The 23,518-nt window shown below is 32.6% G+C and overlaps 1 pseudogene; it reads left to right on the top strand.

Annotated features, from left to right (window-relative positions):
- The first annotated feature begins 12,227 nt into the window (after positions 1-12,227).
- Positions 12,228-20,454, top strand: LOC111400664 (annotated as a pseudogene).
- The last annotated feature ends 3,064 nt before the right edge of the window (positions 20,455-23,518 follow it).

Here is a 23,518-nt window from a genome sequence, read left to right as displayed (position 1 = left end):
AATAAAAATAATTTCGATTCCCACCAAGGATTTGCTTTGTGTTTAGAAAGATACTCTTATAGGAATTATACCTTTTTTGAATTCTATAAACTCCTTTGTTTATTTTGAACACAAACAATCACGATCTGCAATTCACAAATGTTTAATTATTTAGCCTCAAATGAAAATCCATACAGGGAGCAAGAATAAGAGAATAAGTGTATCTCTTTTCTTGTACTAGCAAGATAATAATTGTGTTGTGTTATGATTTCTCAAGCCCTAACAGCTTATTAATAGAGGTTTACGTGGGCTTGACATGTCTGTCAAACTTAACATGGACCAATGTTTAAATAATCTAATTAATTAAATTTGGTCCATCAATTAATTAATTAGATTAATTCATTTGACCCATTAATAATTATTCAATTAATTAATTGTTCAACACTTGTTAATTAATTGATTAGTAAATCTCGTTCTTCTAGTTATCCTTTTACATGTGACCAATTAGGTTCCGATCATGACACCTGATAAGTATATTTCATACACTTATTCAAGATTTTAAAACGATGATATTTAGTTGCTTCTCGGATGAATTACAGTCTAAATTATTGCATTTCATGTTGAATAGGTAAAATTCAATGATGATACAAGGAATTGAAGGAAATAAGCAAAAGTTGACAAAATTAGAGAAAAAGTTTAAGTTGTAAGAAATCCAAAGTTCGGGGACTAAAGTGAAAATACTCAAAAGTTGTGTCGAAACTCATGATGAAGATTCAAGAGTGCTCGGAGTTAATTGAATAAAGAAATACATCAAAGGGATGAAATATAATCAAAATATGATCACACATCAAGTTCCAGCCGAAAAAATGTATGCATCATTTTCAGACTCATATTTAAACCCATTTTTGGCAAAGCAAATGATCGAATTTGAAATAGTATCTGAAGCAAAGTTATAGCCCTTTGAGTTATCTTTCCAACACATCTTGAATCGCCTCGATTGAACATCGGAAGAAAAAATTATGATAAAAAGACTGAATGTTGTGCAGTATAATCGAACTGACGACAGCGCCTAGGCGCTATCCCATAGCACCCAAACGTAATGTATTTGATTTTTTCCCGAAAGTCAACGCTCAGGTGCTCAATCGCAGTGCCTAGGTGCTGCGCTACTGTCAAGTAGGGTTTTCAAGTGAAATTCATCTTTTTAAAAGCCCAACTCAACAAAAACTCTTCCAAAACTTGAAGAAGACATAAATACAACCCTAGAGGAGGGAATTGGAGGATTTATTCACACATTGAAAGACAAGAGAACATAATTGGAGAATCAAAAGAGAAATTGAAAGGAAGAAAACATCAAGCAATTGAAGGTTTAACGCGTTGATTGGAAGAAGAATGAGATCTTAGCGCAAAAATTCTACTTTTTCTTCTACATCATTAATACAAAATTCGATGATGTATTCTAAGACAATTTATTGTTTTTCTTCTTTCATTATGAATAGTTAAACCCATTGTTAGGGCGAATAATGTGACAAATTGGGATCCTTTATATTTTCTTATTGAGATTATTGGTTTTTACTTTTTCATGTGTTGATTTACTATGAAATGGATCATTAAATTACTTGATAAATAATTTGATGATTTTGTTCTTATATTTATGAATAGAGATAGGAGTTTAGGACTTAGACTATATGGTAAAATTCGGTAAATTGGTATAATGAGTAGAGATATCTATGCCAATTATTGCGGTCATAATTGAATTCCTAGGATAAAGAATTCATTTAACTAAGTTGAATTTCTATAGAGATCTGAAATCTAATTAGTTGAATAGGCTCAATGAGAACTCGAGAGTGGTAAATTGAATAAAATAGAAAAATTCAACCCAACACTACATTAGATAAGAATCTTAATTTGAGATGTAAAGGTGATCAATATGTGAAGTTATTCTGCTTTAACGTCCATTTATTATTTGATTTTCAAACCAATTGTGTGTGCATCTATTTATTTTTTAGCATTTAGATTAAAACTTGAATCCTACAACTTTTTATTTGTTTTCATCAAATAGTGGTTAAATAAAAATTGAATGAAGATGCAATTAAACTACGATTATTTCCATTTACATTGAGAGATGCTGTATTGGAGTAGTTAGATGCAGAGCCTCATGGGATCATTACTACATTGAAAGAACTGACCAGAAAACTCTGCAACAAATTTTTCCCACCAGCGAAAGTAGTCAAAATCAGATTGGAAATTCAAACCTTTCAACAAAAAGAGGGAGAAAGTTACCACGAGGCGTGGAACAGATTTAATTAGCCGATGAGAAAGTGTCCAAACCATGGAATCACTATAGGAAATCAAGTGCAATACTTCTACACCAAACTTACACCACTGTCAAACTCTCAAGTGGACGTCTCTGCTGGTGGATCAATCATAGGGAAATCAGTGTGACAAACCATGGACTTGTTTGAGTTAATTGCCACCAAACATTCAATGTTCTTATCAAAAAGAGTGATACAACCAAAGGCAGCTAGAATGTATGAATTAGACCACACAACATCTACCAATACACAGATTGCTGCTTTGACAAAGCAAGTGGATTTACTTGTAAAATTGCAAACACGTGGAGCAAATGCATTAATGTCCAGTTCAGCTTGTGAGAATTTTGGAAGAAATCATGTTATAGAAAATTTCTTGATACTTGCTTCTTTGGAGGAACAAGTAAATTTTATCAAAATGGCTCCCATAATTTGAACTCAAATGGGAACAATTTCCAGCAAGAGAGAAGACCAAGTTTGGGAGAGATGTTTCAGCAATATGTGCAGAAGACGGACAAGGTGTTCCAGCAAATGGACACAAACTTTCAAAATCAGCAGGCATCCATCCAGAGATTGGAGACACAAATTGGTTAGATAGTGCAACAACTTGCAGAACGCCTACAACAGACACTGTCAGACAATATAATGATAAATCCTAAGGAATAGGTAATGACAATTAAAGTAGTGGAGAACGACCCACCTAAGGCCTCGTGAAAGTTAGAGCATATGTACCCTCACTTTCGTTTCCCCAAAGACTTCGAAAGAAATCAATGGAGCAAAATATTCATGTCATAAATACAAAGAGTGAGGTACAATTGCCAGAAATTACTCCAGAGAAACTGAAAAGAAAAGATGACCAGGAATTAATTGATGAAGCTATAATGTAGAAAAATCTACTCCAACCACAACTAAAAATAGTGAAAGGATAGAAACATCAGCCACCAAAGCACCAAGTCCAAGCAAAGCTTACATACCTTTCATTCCCTTTCCTCAAAGGCTTAAGAAGGACAAATAAGACACAAAATTTGAAAATTTCCTCAATGCTTTCAAGAAGCTTCAGATCAACATCCCGTTCATTAATGTGATATTACAAATTTCAAACTACACAATTTTTTGAAAGAGATGTTGACAAAGAAAAGAAAGATTCCAGAGTTTGAGACTGGTATTAACTGAGAAAAGTAGTGCAAGAGTCCAGAGCAAATTGACTCCCAAATTGAAGGATCCAGAGAGTTTTGCTTTACCAATTTCAATTGGAAATTCATGTTCAATTAATGCATTGTGTAACACAGGTGCTACTATCAACCTAATGTCGTATTCTGAGGAAATTTCATATTTTCTATGGACTTCATTGTGTTGGACATACCAGAGATCGAGATATTCCAATTATATTGGGTCAGCCATTCTTAGCAATGGGACGAACCCTAATTGACATGAATAAGGTGAGCTAATATTGTGGGTGGAGGACAAGCAAGAGATATTCAATATTTACATCTAATATGAGCGACCCTTCAACATCAAAAGTTGTTGTAGAGTTGATGAAGTAGAGCCACTTGATCAATGATGTTGCTAGACAAGAAAATCAAAATTTTGTGACGTCTTGGTAGGGATAAAAATGGAAATATCAAAATATGGAAAGCCAAGAAAGGGTGCATAAACGAGAATTGCGCAAAGTGCTAGGATGGAATATTTTGGTTCGAGCCTCCATAATCAATCATGGCCACAAGTCAAGCTAATGACTTAAAATAAGCGCTTCTTGGGATGCAACCTAAGCTTTTATTTTATTTTATTTTATTTATTCTGTTTTCAAAGTTCTAGGATAGCTTAATTTATAATTTATTCAGGAATCATCACCCATACCTCTTCTACCCATAGGTCTTTGAGTAATTAAGTTGGTTATTAGGTGTTTAAGCTAAGTAACCTTTGTTCCATGAGTTTAAGTTTTCAAATTTAATTTTTCGATAACATAACGTCGCGGAACACTCAAACCAACATGGACATGGAGAAAATGGGACAAATCTCAAGTTTTTTTTGGGGGGGGGGGGGGGTGCAATTCCTTTAGATTTTCGACTAGTGGTTGGATAGGTTGTGAAGAGGGAAGTGAGGGCTTCAAGTTAGTATATTGGTCCGGATGTCAAGCTGAACGGAAGATGGTTGAAAATGGCCGGCAAGTGGCGATGGCATGGGGGTGAAGTGTAGGAAAAAGGTGAAGTTTTTTTGGGGGGGGGGGGGGATGTAGAAGAAAAGTCGATCAAATTCAACACCAAAGCACGCAACATCATAGGCAATACTGACATTTCAGGGAAGTCCTCCTCATTTTTCCTTTAAATTTAATATTGAAGACAATGTTTAGTTTAAGTTTTGGGGGACAATTATTGTTAATTGCCTACCTAAAATTTTTGTGTGAGTTGGATAGTTTAGCCTACAATTACGTTTTACTTTTAGATTTGGTGTTGATTTATAAACTATTGATATGATACATGCTAGATTGATTGAAATTTAACCTTGCAAAACTTGACATTATACGTGCACTAGAATTGAGTTTGACACTGTGATGAAACGAGTTGATTCATTTGTTAGATGGTTGATTTAATTAGACATAGATGTTTTACTTAAACGATAGTAAATTATTTATCATTAGACCAAATTTAGCACAGTTTGGATTTACAGCTGTAGGAAGATGCAGATGTGAATTTGGATACCATATGTGAAAACTTATGTGTGGATTGTCTTATACTAACACGATAAAACTAGGCGAAAGTCTTAAGTTGGTGGTGGATTTGTTCGAATAAGTGTGTGATAGGGGCATTGCACTAATCAAAGCATATACATTTGAAATCTAAAAACTTCTCTTTGAAGTCTTCATGACTCGAGTAATCAAGCTTGCAAGGATATTTTAAAACCAGGTGCCCTAAAGTTGTCTGACTTAGGAGTCATTGGCCTAAAGCTCACTACAGTGATCATTTAGAAAGCAATCAAAGTTGAAGCTGCACTTGAAACAAAATTTGGTTCTCTTCGAAACCTTTTTGACTCGGGTCAGTAAGTCTCTAAGGATGTTTAAAATCTGGTGCCCTAAAATTATCTAATTTGGGAGTTATCGGCCTAAAGGCTACATGGGTCATCTAGAAAGCTTAATAGAGAGAATGCAAAAAATAAAAAATAAAAAATAAAAATAAAAATAAAAAAATAAAATTGTGAAAAATAGAAAAAGCAAGTGCATGAAAAGAGCAAAATCACTAAATACTTTGGTTAAGCTTTAACACTTATTTGAGGAAATTTGACTTTTGATGAAGGATAATTTCTAGTTGAGTTGTGGCGGTTGAAGTAATCGAATAATTTGAGAATCCATGTTCATTGAAGTGTTGACTTGCAACTAGTAGCGTTCAACTAAACTCGAGAGGGTGGGGATAGTAATGAAATAGTCAACTTTAGATTACACACTGTTGGAATGAGTGAAAAAAATAAGTTTGAGAGTGTTTGAATCACATGAGAAATATAAGGATATATTTGACCATAGAATGTCAGGATTTGAAACAACTTCTGCAGTCATGGTGGATTACTTAATTCTTCACATACATATGTCGTTTTTGCGCTGGAATAGTAGATATTGGTTTGATATTGTTACTTGAAGCATGTTTGTGGAATAAACATCAAAATCTCGATTCCTGGAGTAAAAATCTTGATTGTCCAACCAATTATCTTTTGCATACTTGTGTGTTCGTAATTATTTAGATGATAGTTTTGTTTGAGGACAAAGAAATGTTTAAATACTTTAAAACGATAATATTTAGTTGCTTCTTGGATGAATTATGGTCTAAATTATTGCATTTCATGTTGAATAGGTAAAATTCAATGATGGTACAAGAAATTGAAGGAAATAAGCAAAAGTTGACAAAATTGGAGAAAAGGGTTAAGTTGAAAAAGATTCGAAGTCTGGGGACTAAAGTGAAAATACTCAAAAGTTGTGTTGGACCTCACAATGAAGATTCAAGAGTGCTCAGAGTCAATTGAATAAAAAAATATATCAAAGGGATGAAATATAATCAAAGTATGATCAAACATCAAGTTCCAACCGAAAAAATGTATGTACCGTTTTCAAACTCATATTGAGACCCATTTCTGACATAGTAAATAATCGAATTTGAAAATAGTATCTGAAGGAAAATTGTAGCCCTTTGAGTTAACTTTCCAACATATCTTGAATTGTCTCGATCGAATATCAAAAGGAAAAGTTATGATAAAAAGACTGAATACTGTGCAGTGCGATCGAACTGACGACAACGCCCAAGCGTTATCCCGTAGCGCCCAAGCGCTATATTTCTAATTTTTTTCCTAAAATTCAGCACTCAATTGAGCGCCTAGGCGCTGCACTATGATCAAGTAGGGTTATCAAGTGAAATTCATCTTTTTTAAAAGCCCAACTCAACTAAAACTCTTCCAAAACTTGAAAAAGACATAAATACAACCCTAGAGGAGGGAATCGGAGGATTTATTCACACATTGAAAGACAAGATAACATAATTGGAGAATCAAAAGAGAAATTGAAAGGAAGAAAACATCAAACAATTGAAGGTTTAACGCGTTGATTGAAAGAAGAATGAGATCTTAGTGCAAAAATTCTACTTTTTCTTCTACATCTTTAATACAAAATTCGATGATGTATTCTAAGACAATTTATTGTTTTTCTTCTTTCATTATGAATGGTTAAACCCATTGTTAGGGCGAATAATTTAATCAATTGGGATCTTTTATATTTTCTTATTGAGATTCTTGGTTTTTACTATTTCACGTGTTGATTTTACTATGAAATGAATGTATTAAATTACTTGATCAATAATTTGATGATTTTGTGAATCATTTATGAATTGAGATAAGAGTTTAGGATTTAGACCATATAATAAAATCCGGTAAATTGGTATAGTGAGTAGAGATACATATGCCAATTATTGTGGTTATAATTGAATTCCTAGGACAAATAATTCGTTTAATTAAGTTGAATTTACATAGAGATATGAAATTTAATTAGTTGAATAAGTTCAATGAGAACTCAAGAGGGGTAAATTAAATACAATAGGAAAATTCGACCAAACACTACATTAGATAAGAATCTTAATTTGAGATGTAAAGGTAATCAATAGGTGAAGTTATTCTATCCTAACATCCATTCATTATTTGATTTTCAAACCAATTGTGTTTGCTTCTATTTATTTTTTAGCATTTAGATTGAAACTCAAATCCTGCAGCTTTTTATTTGTTTTCATCAAATAGTGGTTAAATGAAAATTGAATTAAGAGTTAGAATACAGTCCTTGTGGGATCGACAACTCGAACTCTTAGGTCCACTATTACTTGTTACGATTCGTACACTTACGGAAATAAAATTGGCAACAACACCTAATTATGTGAATTATTGTTTTGATCTAATCAAAACTGATAAATTAAAATATCATTTTAAAATTTATCATTAATTCACATTCGTCGTCCCAGATTGACATATAGCAATGTGTCAAGACAACACATGTGACAAAAAATGTCACGTGATATGATAAAACTAAAGTTTTTCTTTACCATGAAACTATAAATCCTTTGTCAATATGGTCCGATCTCTCGATAATTGATCATATATTTCATCCCAATTTTAAATAAATGTATGTCAATTTCTCTTTATGACTTATGAGTACACATTGGTCAAAGATTTCGTTATCAACTTAACTAAAGTATGTCATAATCTCTTACTATCGGAGAGTGTCCTCTATTTATCATTCACAATTTTCATATGATTCTAGACATATCCAAATGATGTCATATTAGCACCTTTTGACAGAGCAACATCTAATGTCACCTAAAACATGACTGTCCTCATATAAGGTACTATGATGACCTCAAGTCGAAAGACCAATTTTGTAATGCCATGAGTTTTAGGGATTCGTGAAATTACTAAGATCTAAAAATTGCAAAATTCTACCAAGATTTTTCATAAAAATGCAAAAATTAACTTAGACTACAAGCATTAAGCAACATCTAATATCACCTAAAACATGACTGTCCTCATATAAGGTATTATGATGACCTCAAGTCGAAAGACCAAGTTTGTAATGCCATGAGTTTTAGGGACTTGTGAAATTACGAAGATCTAAAAATTGCAAAATTCTACCAAGATTTTTCATAAAAATGCAAAAATTAACTTAGACTACAAGCATTAAGGTTTCAGAGAATCTGTTGCAAAACTGAAGAAATTTTCTTTCAAAAACTTCGAATTTTCAGCTTGTACATTCTTATGAAAGAAAAATCTATTAGGCAACTAAATGAAATCCAAAATTTACAACAATTAAACTGTAGGCAACTTACACATAGGGAAATTAAAGTTAAAATTTAGTATGCAAATTCAATCAATAGTGTCAAAATTGTTTTCAAAACTGAATCTATTTGTTCTCGGGTACATTCTGACAACCCTAGGGAAAATGTTCTTTACTTGAGTTTTACACAATCAAAATTCATGATTCTAAATCCGAAAGATAGATAATTCATATGGATACTTTCTCCAACTAGAATCACATCAAAATTCCAAATCTTTTAGTCGGGGTGAATTTTTGAGCTTAGGGACAGCAACTAAAAGTATTTAAACACTGATGTTACAACTCAAATAAACTAAATAAAGCACAATATTCTATCCATCTTGAAACAATTTTCGTCAGACAATTCAGCCTTCAAACTTTCAAGAAATACTAACTTAAAATATTCCAAAATTTAAAAAATTATTGGAACAGAACATGACTTAAATGATATATTTTGGAGTTCACATCAAAGCATATTCTCATCTACACAGCCATTGATTGCCTTAATATGAAATTGTTAAGGGTTGAGTGTTTCATAAAAATACTCAATAAACTCATATATACATTAAATCCAAACATATCATACTTTAAGCATATATTCATGACATTCAAACTTTTAATAAGCAAGCATAACGATGATCGGACGACAGACTAACATTTGGTGTACTACTATGCCACCAACTTTACATTTCTGGTGCACTACTACACCATCAACTCATATTTAAATCCCCATAAGGAGTCATGTATAACATATAATCACATTTATACAGGCTAAAATATAACATGAAGTGAAATAAAATGGGGGTTTAAGTCTATTTCCTTTGATATATGTCTTTGGTTTGAGCACCCAACCATCAACTCTAGAAATTTCATGCAATACCTTTATTTTCCTTTCCTCCCTAATCTCAAATATATTTCTTCCCTTTTCTTTCATTTATAGTTGAGCATGTGCTTGTGTTTGGTTATAATGGAGTATTAAATGACTGAAATTCCTTCTTAATTTAGATGAATTTCAATTCAATTAGGAGTCATAGAATTTGGAATTAAATCAATCACTAACCTCTCTAAATTTCTAATAATTAGGACTCTATCATTGTTTGAGGTCTCTTGAGAAAGTGATTAAGGCTTATAAAAAAATAGAAAAATAGATAAGCTAAAAATTTCTAACTGCTTCATCTTGATCCCTATATACCTAATTGGATTTTTTTTCTTGCGGCCTTTTTCTACGAAGTAATTTAAATTTTGACTAGAGCCCAATATTGGAAAAATAAAGCTCACAATTACAATAGTTGAATATTTAATAGATTGATATTGAATAATCGATAAAAACTAGACTCTGAACTAATAACAACTTATGTAACTACTAACTCTAATACAATTTGACAATAAAACATAGCTTAAACATTTAGTATAATTTGTCTCGAAATAAAGTAAAATATAATTAACATAGTCTAGACTAAGTGAACATACTTAATTACAAGACCAACTTAAAGCACATAAATTGGATAAACTTGAACCAATACAAATCTCTTCCTTTCAAGAATTTGTGAAAAACTTTTTCTTTTAAAATATAAAACTTTTCGATTGTTACAAATTTCATTGCCGAACATTAGAAATTAACTATTAATAATTAGATATTTATCCATGTGGAATCTTTTCGGTGGATCTCCAATATTTTATTCTATAACAAAACATTCACGTGTTCATTTAATTGTTATCGCACTTTAATTTGTGAGATCAGCTACTTACTTCACAAGTAAGATATGCAACACGTGATGAACTAGCCACAATAACGAAATCCGCATCTTGTTATTACGTACAATCGTGGATAATTTAAGATTCAATCACATGTAATTTGTATCTCACAATCACAGCTCCTTATGATTAACAAATTACTAAAACTTAAATCTACGGACTCCATTATTTAGTTTATTAGAATATTAATTCAATTAAATAAGAAATTTTGCTATAAATAAAATGCATCAATTATATATTAAAAGTGTTTATATCCAAAATCGATTAGACCTAGTGCATAATACTTACAAACTCCCATTTGTGCTAGATCCAATTACTTCTATATTTAATATCATAAGAGTCAATATGACAGTCATGTTTATACTGTGACAGCTCTTTGTCGATGGATTTGCAATATTATCAATTATAGAAATTCATTCTTTCTTTATGTAATTTCTTTGTATTATCTCTCCAATGAGATGATACTGTCTAAATTCATGTTTGGATAATTGATGAGACCTTAGTTTCTTTGTTTGCGTGATGGCTTAATTGTTATCACAATATAGTACATGTGACCAACAATGTTAGAAACTACTCCAAGCTCATTAAAGAACTTGATCCAGACAACAACTCTTTGTTGCTTTTGAACCAATAGTGTATTAGGCTTATTGAATCAATGATTGTTCATGCTTGGAAAATTTCCAATTAACTGCTCAATTATGAAGAGTAAAGTATATCTTGATAGAGATTTGCTATCATCTTAGTTCAATTGGAAGTTAGCATCAGTATCATTGAACTTTCAGCTCATTTTCTTCATATAAAATTTTCTTTAGATTTTATCTATATAGATTGGGATAGGTCAATAATTCTTTTAGATCTATCTCTATAGATCAAGTTACATTTTCTATTTCTTTCAAGGAGTAAATTTTTGACAACCATAATTTCAATGATTAAAATATTGGGATCTCGTTTCCTATTAATATGTTATCTACATATAATATCAAAAATACGACAGTGCTCCCATTACCTTCTTGTAAAAACACTGTTTGTCTCCAATTTTGATAAAATCAAACCTTTGACTGTCTCATCAAATCAAAGATTTCAGCTCCTAGAAGTTTGCTTCAATCCATATAGTGATGATTAAGCTTACATATCTAGTTAGCATCTTTGAATTCAAAACCTTTGGGTTGTATTATGTATACTTCTTCTTACAAGTTCCCGTTAAAGAATGCAGTTTGAACATCCATTTGCCACATTTTATAGTCATGATATGCAGCTATTACAATCAAAATTCGAATGGACTTTAGCATGGCTCTTGGTGAAAAATTTCATCAAAGTCAACTCCTTGTCTTTGTCTATAAACTTTTGTTACTAACCTTGCTATTAATTTATGGATGTTTCTATCCTTGTCAACATTTTCTTTGTAAACTCATTTATAACCAGTGGGTGTTATCCATTAGCTAATCAACCAAGATCCAAACCTTATTTACTACATTGAGTTCATTTCAGATATCATGGTCTCTTCCTATCTCTTTGAGCCAACACTTGACTTTACATCTGCATAAGTAGTAGGTTCATCGTCATCGATTAATAATACGTTATTAGTAATCGTGAATTCTTACCTTCTAAGAGGTCGAATGATCCTACTACATTTACAATGAGCTAATGTATCTTCAATAGTCTCTACTCCTTGCCAAAAGTATGTTTATAAAGTCCCAAAATTTATATTCTTAAGTTATTTGATTTAGCTCCTTTAAGAAATGAGCTATAGAAGCTCGACTCATTTAAGGTAGTAAAAGCCCAAGGCCATAAGTTATCTAAAAGCTCAAAGATTTAAGATATTAAGTTTTAGTAAATTTAATAACAATAACTTAATGAATAACTGGGTTGCCACAATTATCAACAACATGGTATTCTCAGAGGCAGCCCAGGTTCGAATAACAATGTTGATGTGTTTATAAAATATTTTTATAAAATTATTTTGAGTTAAAAACTCCATATTTTGCATATTAAGAACAATTATATTAAGTTAATTGGATGAAATAATTGTTTTATTAGTTGACATTTGTAGAGATATGTTACAAATCCTATGAATAATTCATTTTCCTTTATTTTTCATAACATAAAAGTTTTATAAAAAAATTTATAAGATTTATTTTTATGGGCTTAAAACTCTTTAAATTCGTAGTTAAAGACTCAATTTAACAAGGTTAATGATGATATAACTCTCTCATTTAGCTTTTCACCAAAAAGAGAGGTTACAAGAAGATGAAAGTCACTTTTTCACTACACCTCTCCTCAAATACGAATTTGCTTTTATTTTCTCTCAAAAATATCTTTTATATTAAGTTAAGTTTAAAAAATAGCAAGGGTATGAAGGAGAAATGTTTTTTCACATTTTGTTCCTTTATATTTTAGGAAAATCAAAATAGGTGGTGCCAAGTATTGACCTTTTTTGTTCATTATGTATATCTATGCTTGTGATGTGTATTAGAATTTTTGAAGATATGAACAAAGAAAGAGTTTTTGAAGCTATGAATAAGAAGTTTATATATGACCATAACTGGTTTCTACGACCCCATGGTATTCTTTGAAATCATGAATTTGTCAGTATTTATTTACGTGAAATGTTAAATTCTTTCCTATCACTACGTGTAAATGTATATATGTTTATAACCAAAAGGTTGCAGCATGATTCAATTCATCAATCTACAACCCTCATTGTCTTCAAAGCGAACTATATGTAAAAGAAAACAACCTAAAGGGCTTGGGCTAGCTCACTATACAAGCCCAACTAGATAAATAAAAGTAAATTGCCCAATTGAGGGAGGTGAGCCATGGCAAGTTTCTGAATCTTTCCCAAACTACAAATAAAAAAGCTTTGCTTGCTTCTAACTGTCCTAAGTTACCCAAGTTTCTTGTCACATAAGTAGCCACTTACACAATTGTTCCTTTGAAAGCGGCTAAGTTTGACTCATTAATTTTGTCTGCCAAGCTTGTCAATCATATGTTATGTAACTAAAATGCTTGCAACTTACATAACAAGCCCGTTCTTCCCCTTGTCCACAGTGGGATTTTTCCTTATTTTGTCAAAAGCCATCTGTCCCTGGGTTGGGGGTTTGTATGGTTGGGGCTTTTGACATATTAAACTTTACAGTTTGGTGCATCTGAGAAGCTGATGATTCAATGGCGTCTAGATGATCACAATTAATGAGACTCTATTAGTTCAAAAAATGATGAAAATGAAAAGATTTCACAGCTTTGAGAGCATTTATTCAAAACTGTACTGATAATCAGCATTCAGTGGGCGGTTACTGATATTTTTTCCCTAACATTGCTAATCCACTTGAGACCTGTTTTTCGTTATGCCTTCTAAGATATATAACATTATTCTATATATAATCTAAAGTTGATCACAACTGTGCCTGACTTTGACTAGGATGTGCAGATGTAGAAAGCCTGATATGGTTTTTTTTTTTTTTTTTTCCCTTATTGAACGCTTTCTTCATATGTTTTTATAATTTTAACTTTTCCTGATTATATTATTGCAAAGTTGCAGATCGAGGTGATATACAGAAAGGAAGTGCAGAGATATTTTTCCGTAAAGTGAAGTTCTGGAAAGAAGATGGCAAAGAGGAAGCACCACCTGTCTTTGTAGGTATTTTATGCTATTGAAACTACAAGACACTAATATACATATTCTTTGATAATATTTTAAGTACAATATTTATAAAGAAAATATATTAGTGTCTCATGAGCAACTCGAGTCCTTTTTGGCCAAGTCATTTGGATAGAAAGATATGTACATCTGTGTGAATATATTCATGAATTTGCTTTAAAAGCAAGTGACTTTTTTTTGTGTGCTCATTTTCTTTAGCACTTCAAAACTGGAAACATCAAATTTGGCTTTCTTACTGTGGCGTCTATTTGATCAACCAGAACTTTTGCTTCTAATTATTAGTTATTTTCCATATCTTTCATTTTTTTCAGTGTGCTAAATAGTCGGTAACAGGTTTAGATAGATGATTTGCAGTGATGAACTGTAAATATTAACCATGCAATTCCTTTTCATCGTTTCAGAGTTTGGATGGTGTAAACTACATTCATGTGAAGGTGGTTGGCCTACTTTTCGTTGCAACTACAAGGAACAATCTGCCACCTTCCCTTGTATTGGAGCTACTACAAAGGGTTGCTCGTGTCATCAAAGATTACCTTGGCATCCTTAACGAAGAGTCATTACGAAAAAATTGTGTGCTTGTATACGAGCTGCTTGATGAAGTTATTGTAAGTATTACGGAAAGTGTACGATATCATGACTCCACGTTTCCAACAGCATGATGCACATAACATAATGATGCAAATAACACAATCAACCTCATCATTCAATTAGTTGTCCTTCACTAAACTTTTGCATTTTGTAGTTCATCATTGATGTTTAGGTAAAGTATGGCAACATATGCAAATTAATCTGATATTTCTTTTCATTCTATATCACTCTCAAATCCATAGTTACTTGCTATTCTATAGGTTCTTAGCCCTTTGAGCCCCATACTTGTCAAAAAATACATTTTTGAATAGAGTATTGATGGAAAATGTGTGGTTAAAAAATAAAGAAAAGTTATGGATTTGCGCATAATATTATTTTATTGAAAAATGTGTGATTGAAGTGGGTTCAAATTACTGTTGAAGAATGTATTTTGATGGAAAAAATGGGGCTCAAACAATGGCTTAATGTTTTCATGTCATGTCTAAAATGACAGTATGTATTCCTCATGCCAGGATTTTGGTTATATTCAAACAACATCTACTGAACTCTTGAAGTCATACATATTTAACGAGCCAATTGTGGTTGATGCTGGACACTTGTCATCTCTTGGTCCTGCTGCCTTATTTATGGTATCGATTTGTTTAATAAATATATTCACTTTACACAAAAAATATAATGCAAGTAGAGTTAACCTCAGCTAAAAACTAGTTAACAAGTAAGAATTTTAAGTGTTATTACTGATGCCTGCAACTTTTAATTCATACAGCAAGGGAACACACGAATGCCTGGGACAGCTGTTACAAAATCTGTTGTGGCACAAGAACCGACGGGTAGGAAGAGGGAGGAAATCTTTGTGGATGTAATTGAAAAAATAAGTGTCACATTCAGCTCCAGTGTGAGTAATTGTGTAATACTTATTGAATGACAAATATCTATATATCTGAGTTATATGACCATAGAGATTCTTCACTTAACAGTCTAATCTAATTCCTTGGCTGCATCTAGTATCATCTCCTTGATTATTAAGTAGCTGTGAAGATGGGATGCAGTTAATCTTGTCTTATGCTTTGCATGTGAAGAACAAATTTTAAATCTGATGCAGCCCCAGAACTTTATGATGCTCCATGTATCTCTTTGGCAATTGGGATTAGGAGGATGGTCTCATAATGTAGACTAGCATAAAGAGCAAAACTTGCCAGTGTGTTTATTATCTTTTTGAACTTCAACTTTTCTTGGACAAAGAAGAGTGTTTTTAGTCCTTGGCCTGTTATATTGACATTTCCTTTGGGCATCAGGATTGTGTCCGGAGTTGACCACATTATAACTATTTTTAGCTGTTGACCTAATATGAAGAAGAAATAATGTGGGTGTGATCTCATTTGAGTATCTTCACGTCATCACTTGTTCACTTATTAGCTGGTCTAGATGCCAGTAATCCTTGTTATGCGAATTTTATGTATATTCATCTCACATAGAAGTGAGCTTTCACCATAAATGATGAAAATAATTCTTGAGCAGGGATATCTATTGACTTCAGAAGTTGATGGGACCATTCAAATGAAGAGCTATCTAAGTGGAAATCCAGAAATCAGAGTAGCTTTTAATGATGACCTGACCATTGGAAGAGGCGGGAGGTCCATTTATGGTATTATCATGTTTTCTCTTTATTGAGTTAGTGAAATGGGATATTCTTTTTTGCTTTTGACATAGATTATATTGTAGTTCTGTGACCTTTGGACTCTATTCTGAATAGATATTTGACAATCTTCTAAGTTTAACTTCTCATAATTGTTATATGCAACTCTGCAGTAGATGTGAAAGCCAATAGCTGATCAGAATTAATTTTTTACGGATTATAGTGGTTCTTCTGGGTCAGGATCTGTAATTTTGGATGATTGCAATTTCCATGAATCTGTACATCTGGATAGTTTTGATGTGGGCAGAACCTTGTCTTTGGTGGGTGATGCAAAATTGTATAAGGCTTGTTATCCATTTGATTGCTCTTCTTAGACTCTCTCCATTCATAAAGTTGTTTCCATCTGTTGTGCATATTAGGTACCTCCGGATGGTGAATTTCCTGTCATGAATTACAGGATTACCCAGGAATTCAAGCCTCCTTTCCGTATTAACACCTTGATTGAAAAATCAGGAAATTATAAGGTAGATCACATTTATCCCCTTAATTAGGTGATTCATCATGTATTACAATATTCCCAGTGTAAAATGTTGCTTGTGCTTGCAAGAATGCCAGTGTGAGTGGAATAGCCACAAACATAACCATAATTTTTGGTTCTGGTATCTATCCACATTTGTTGTGCCTACTACACTGGCAATCTATCTGTAATAACATTTTTGCAAGGATCTTGCAAACTGCTCCAAAATTTTGTTTTCTTCTCTGTTTAGGCTGAAGTGATCCTGAAAATCCATGCCGAGATTCCCTCAAGCGTCACTGCTAATATAATTGCAATAGAGATGCCACTCCCAACATACAAAACCTGGTAAAGTTTTATGTCGTCAGTTTCCCAGTGAATCCCATTTTTCAAGATGTTCAATGACGAATTTTTAGGCTAAACGGAGTGAAAATGGTTTTCCATGAGATGGGAGATGAGAAGTATTAGTCACACACAAAGCTTTTGAACAAGTGGAGTTGAATTTATTTTGATTCTTCTAAAATTTACCAAAAATTAAACTCGTTTTACTCTTGCTATATTAAGCATTAAGGAATATTTGGCTACAGCTATGAAAACATCTGCCGACAAAATTATATATAGACATTAAGTAAGAAAGTGACTGATAGATAAAATGGCAATTGGCAAAGCAAGAAGATTAGTTGGAAACTGGCCAGCACACATTAGAGTCCTGCATGGGGTTCTCACCTGGCCGTTAGGCTTGTCTCTATATGACATATAAATGCTGAAAGTAGTCATTTGAAGTTGTGCATTCGTCAGATGATAATTAGTCAAGACTCGCAAACATATCCGCAAAAATCCCAAATTCGTCTTTGAAAATCATTAATACTTTGTGAACCTGTACCACAGGCACCTTAGCTGTTCAATATGGTGGACTTTTCTAAGGATTAATAATCTTAGGAGTGTAAACTATTATTAGAGCTATGAATTGTTAACTTCTTGTACTTACACAGAAAGTGATTTTTTCTATTTCCATAAATAAGGACGTAAATAATTTATTCTAATATGTTGATTTGATTTTAAAATGTAATAATTTTTAAAATTATTTAAATAGTATTAATAAATTATTTCAATATATTTTCATAATATTTTTAAATAAGAAGTGTTATTTGATTCATTTTATTGGTCAACTATATAATATGACATAATTGTTTCGACATCAATTCCTCTCTCACTATTACAATCAGCAACTTTTGTTACTTATACGCAGGCAAAATATAACTTAAACACAAGTTAAAATTAACATGTTCCAATTTTGACTGAATTAAAAGGATTCTAAAGATGCACCAAGTATTTAGATGCCGAAATTTCTTTTGCAGATGAAAGATGAGTTGTTTATTAGTTATTCTTGAAATGTATAGTTTACCTCAATTTTAGATAGAAAATATTTGTTTATTACTTATGGTTTTCTCTAATGTGAATTTTTTATCTCTCTTTATGGTTTTTGACTTTTCGTGTGAGTGTACCGTTTTTAATTTGACAGTTTATGTATCGTTGTTGTTGCAACAAGTCAAATTGTTTTATTGAACTCAAAAATATTAAATAGATGTGAATTTCACAACTACAGCCGTAAACTAACAAGTTAAATGCTTTTTAAGTATTTATGTGTACACACACACACACACCCACACATATATATACACACGCACACCCTCTCCTCTCAAAGGCATCACTTATCAGTACCTTCTAATGCCTTTTAAATCATTGATGTTAAGATTGATTATTAAATACTTAGACATGAGACTCAATGAATTGCTATGGTTTATTATGCCTAATCATCTGTCCTGACCCCATGCTTATTGAGTAAGCCATATTAGTCACACATACGTGCATGCGGATATTTTTCTATAGATAAGAATCCACCGTCTTGATTGGATAAGGAAAATGACCTTTGAGATTTTCTATCAAACTAAGTATTGCATAGATTGCGTGTATGACCGAATTTGTAGATTTGATAATTACCATGATCTTCATTGAATCCAGAGAATGTCAAGTCAAAGTCATCTATTTGTTGAAGCCTTGATTGGTGTTTTTTGTGGGTATGGTAGCTTTGGTTAGTGATTTTCATCATTATCTCTTTACATCAATCTCATCTCCTATCTTCATTTTAATAACCACTTCTCTATCAATTAGCAAATGTATAATTTCTCAGGTAAAGCGTACAAGCTGGACACTTAAAGAGTTTCTCTGAGAATTTTCCTTCAAACTAATCTAGATATGATTTTTTAGTAGTCTCATGTATGACCATCAGTCTTAACTGTAACATTTGCATTTATTGTTAAAATTATTCAGTTTAAAGTTGTCCATTTCACACCTTGAAGGAGTAGCGTGTTATAAATCCTGTGTAAATTTGTTGTGAATTAATTGCAAATATTTTGTTGAGTCACATTGTGACCAAGTAATATGATGTGTAATACTGCTCTCATTCGTTGAAATTATTGTATTCAATACGTGACATGATTTGGTGTTCTCTATTTTAGCGTAGTAATTGATAGTATGTTCAGTGCATTCACACTAGCGTTGGCCAATATATCTAAGAATATATAAGAATTTTCCAGTCTAATTATTAATATTGTAAAAGGATTTTTCTCTGAGTGATATTTGAGTATTAGAATTAATAATTATGGTATTTGAATGGCGTTGGCTCCTGTAAATTTTATTAACCGTGATATATTATAACTTATTTTGGTATTAATTATTAATACCTACCTTCTAATTATGATAGAATTCTTAAGACCTTATTAATGACTACTTTCTTAACTCAAAAATTCTAGGAAAGGAAGAATATTAGTGGGACCGCAGAACCATATTACCCATTCTTCATGTAGTGATTTTTTGTAGATGGCTCCTTTTTTGGGTATAATTCTAAATTACTAAGAAATTGGCCTTTATCTCGTTAAATTTCAGAGTTAATTTTGAATTGGAACCTGGAGCAGTAGGTCAGAGGACTGATTTCAAGGAATCAAACAAGAGGCTTGAGTGGAATCTGAAGAAGGCTATTCTCTTGCTCTTTAACACTGCTGAATTAGCATTAGATTCCACTTATTTTAATGTCTGCATAATTAAAGAAGTTGCTAATAGGTGTGATATGCAACAGATTGTTGGTGAGTCTGAACACACTTTACGCGTGAAACTAACATTTCCAAAGGAGTTGCATGGTACGATTGAAGTGGCTTGAAATATTTTATATTGAAATTTGTTGTGCAACCTTATAATTTGGCCATTATTGTGATCATTGCCTGGTAACATAGGAAATATCACAAAGGAAGCTGGACCTGTCAGCATGACCTTCACAATACCTATGTATAATCCTTCAAGGCTTCAGTAAAGTATTCATTTTGATCAACTCAGCTTAAAAACAAATTGTCTTGCTGTTGGCTCACTCTTTGAAGTTCTAGTGTCCTGGAAACATCTCTGGGCCCTGTTTAATATACAGCTTTCTGCAAGATATGATGATGGTACAAGTCTCCATATATGATCAAATCTTGAAAAATAAATTTATAGCCTTTAATGTGGCTGCGCCTTTATAATTTCACCCTCAAAATGGAAGGAAAATATGGAATTTCTAGAGTCTGATGTAGGCATTATTCAAAGGTTAATAGTACATGGAAGCACTGTCTATACATGTTATCTCTCTCAAAAAATTCAATACATCTTAAAAAAAAAAAAAAAACACAAAAAAAAAAAAAAAAAAAAAAAAAAAAAAAAGAGGTTGAAGAGATAAAATCGAGCATTTACTAAATCCTTATTTGGTTTCACAGTGCAATTTTTTAACCTCTAGAAAGAAATGCAGGGAGAAGGGATGATAGAGATGGAAATACACATGAATAGATTCTGCGCTTTTGTTTATTTTCCAATTTCCAATATTCTTGTGCGAGTCTCGACTAGTTTATGCTTTATGCAGGTAAAATATTTACAGATCGCCAAGAAAACCAAAACTTACAACCCATATCGTTGGATAAGATATGTCACTCAGGCCAATTCTTATTTTGCTAGTATATGAATTTTCTTACTAACAGTTGGTAAATACAATTAGGTATATGTATGTTACATATACGGTATTTTTATTGAAGAAAAAAAAATCTGTGTTATTTTAATAAAAATAGTTTGTGCTAATTTTACGCATAGACGGTGAGCTTCGCTGCCAAATACAGTGAGTTGTCATATACGGTGAGTTGTCAAATACGGTAAGTTGCATATACGGTAAGCTTCCTGCAAATATGGTATATTACATATACGGTATGCTTAAAATCGGTATCTAAACTACATATACGGTATGCGATAATCTGGTTTCATTAACACCAATATATTCCAAAAAACTTAAAATAGATTCCTAAAGGAAAAAAAAATGGTTTCTTATACTGTTAATTTTTTGGAAACTAATTTTTTGTTTGATTTTCAGAGATGGCAACCGAATCGACCAATATGGATGTGACCCAAACTATGCCTACTGGAAATCAGGCTATAGGCTCAGTTGTGGCTCAAGGGTCAAGCTCTGTTATGGCTCAGACTGTGGCTAAATTGCCAAGTCATGTTGTGAGTCAAATTATGGCTCCAACAACTGGCCATACCGTTAATGTTCCGGTTAATCATGGAAAAAAATCAGAGAAATTCAATGGCTTGAATTTCAAAAGGTGGCAGCAGAAAATGTTATTTTATTTGACCAGTTTGAATTTTGTGATATTCTTAACTGAGACTGCTCCAAAACTCAATGAGGGTGAGGGAGATGTTCAAGCAATTAGTACACTTGATGCTTGGAGCCACTCGGATTTTCGGTGTCGAAACTATATTATGAACAGTTTCGCAGACACGCTATACAATGTCTATAGTACTATGAAAACTGCTAAGGAATTGTGGGAGTCTTTGGACAAAATATAAAACTGAAGATACTGGGGCTAAAAAGTTCATTGTCAGTAGATTCCTAGACTATAAAATGGTAAACTCCAAAACAGTTATCAGTTAAGTGCAAGAACTCTAAGTGATTCTTCATGAAATTCATGCCAAAGGGATACAATGTCTATAGTACTATGAAAACTGCTAAGGAATTGTGGGAGTCTTTGGACAAAAAATATAAAACTGAAGATACTGGGGCTAAAAAGTTCATTGTCAGTAGATTCCTAGACTATAAAATGGTAAACTCCAAAACAGTTATCAGTCAAGTGCAAGAACTCTAAGTGATTCTTCATGAAATTCATGCCAAAGGGATGATTTTGAATGAAACTTTTCAAGTGGCTGCAATTATTGAAAAATTGCCCCCCACATGGAAAGATTTCAAAAATTATTTGAAGCACAAGCAAAAGAAAATGAATGTCGAAGAACTAATTGTTAGACTTCAAATTGAAGAAGACAACAAGAGTTCCTAAAAGAAGTGGTTCAATCCTGGTGCTGCTAAAGCTAATATTGTGGAGCATGGTCAAAGTAGTAAGAACTGCAAAAACAAGTCTGGTCCATCCGTTGGCAAAAAGGACCAAGCAAGGACCGAAATATGGAATTTCTAAGAAGAAATTTCAAGGAAAATGTTTCAATTGTGACAAAGTGAGCCACAAGTTTTCGGAGTGTAGATTGCCAAAGAAGAAGAAAGAAGCAATTGTGGTTAACTACATGGCACAATTTGTATTGGAGCTGAATCTCTCAGTTGTCATTTCTGAAGTGAACATGGTGGATTCAAACCTTAATGAGTGGTGAATTGACACCGGTGCTACGAGGCATGTGTGCTCTAACAAGGAGCTGTTTGCTGCGTTTGAAGCAATTGAGAATGAGGAAAAGTTGTTCATGGAAAATTCAGCAACGTCTGAAATCAAGGGACAAAGAAAGGTGGTTCTGAAGATGACCTTGGTAAAAGAGCTGACTCTTAACAATGTGCTATATATGCCGAAAATTCACAAGAACCCAGTGTCCGGGTCGCTTTTGAATAAGCATGATTTTCACATTGTATTTGAGTCAGACAAAGTTATTTTGTCAAAAAATGGAATGTTTGTCGGAAAAGGATATGTTTCCGACGATATGTTTAAACTCAATGTAATGGTTGTTAAACAAAAAATGAATAAAGCAAACTCTTCTGCTTATTTGCTTGAGTATTCCAATTTGTAGCGTGGTAGACTAGGATATTTTAACTATGATACTTTACGAAGATTAGTTAACTTGAATTACATACCCGAGTTTCACATTGATTCAAAACATAAGTGTGAAACTTGTGTTGAGACAAAATTGACAAGGTCATCGTTTAAATTAATTGAACGGAACACAGAACCACTTGATTTAATTCACAGTGACGTATGCGACTTAAAACTTGTACAAACAAGAGGTGGCAACAAGTATTTCATTACTTTTGTTGACGATAGCACCAAATACTGTTATGCGTATTTGCTAAAAAGTAAAGATGAAGCTATAGAGACATTTGTTCTTTATAAGAATGAAGTTGAAACTCAACTTAATAAGAAAATTAAGGTGTTAAGAAGCGATCGAAGTGGTGAGTATGAAGCACCATTTGTGAAATTCTGTGCACGACAGGGAATCATACATGAAACCACCGCACCTTATTCACCGCAACAAAACGATGTTGCTGAACAGAAAAATCATACTTTAAAGGAAATGATGAATGCAATGCTAGTAAGTTCTGGGTTACCTCAAAACATGTAAGGGGAAGCTGTGTTATTAGCAAATTACTTTTTAAATAAGGTGCCCCGAAAGAAAATGGAAAAGACCCTTT

Source organism: Olea europaea, chromosome 10 (genome assembly GCF_002742605.1).
Source record: "Olea europaea var. sylvestris chromosome 10, O_europaea_v1, whole genome shotgun sequence".
Classification (NCBI taxonomy): Eukaryota; Viridiplantae; Streptophyta; class Magnoliopsida; order Lamiales; family Oleaceae; genus Olea; species Olea europaea.
This window is presented reverse-complemented; position numbering and strand designations above follow the sequence as displayed.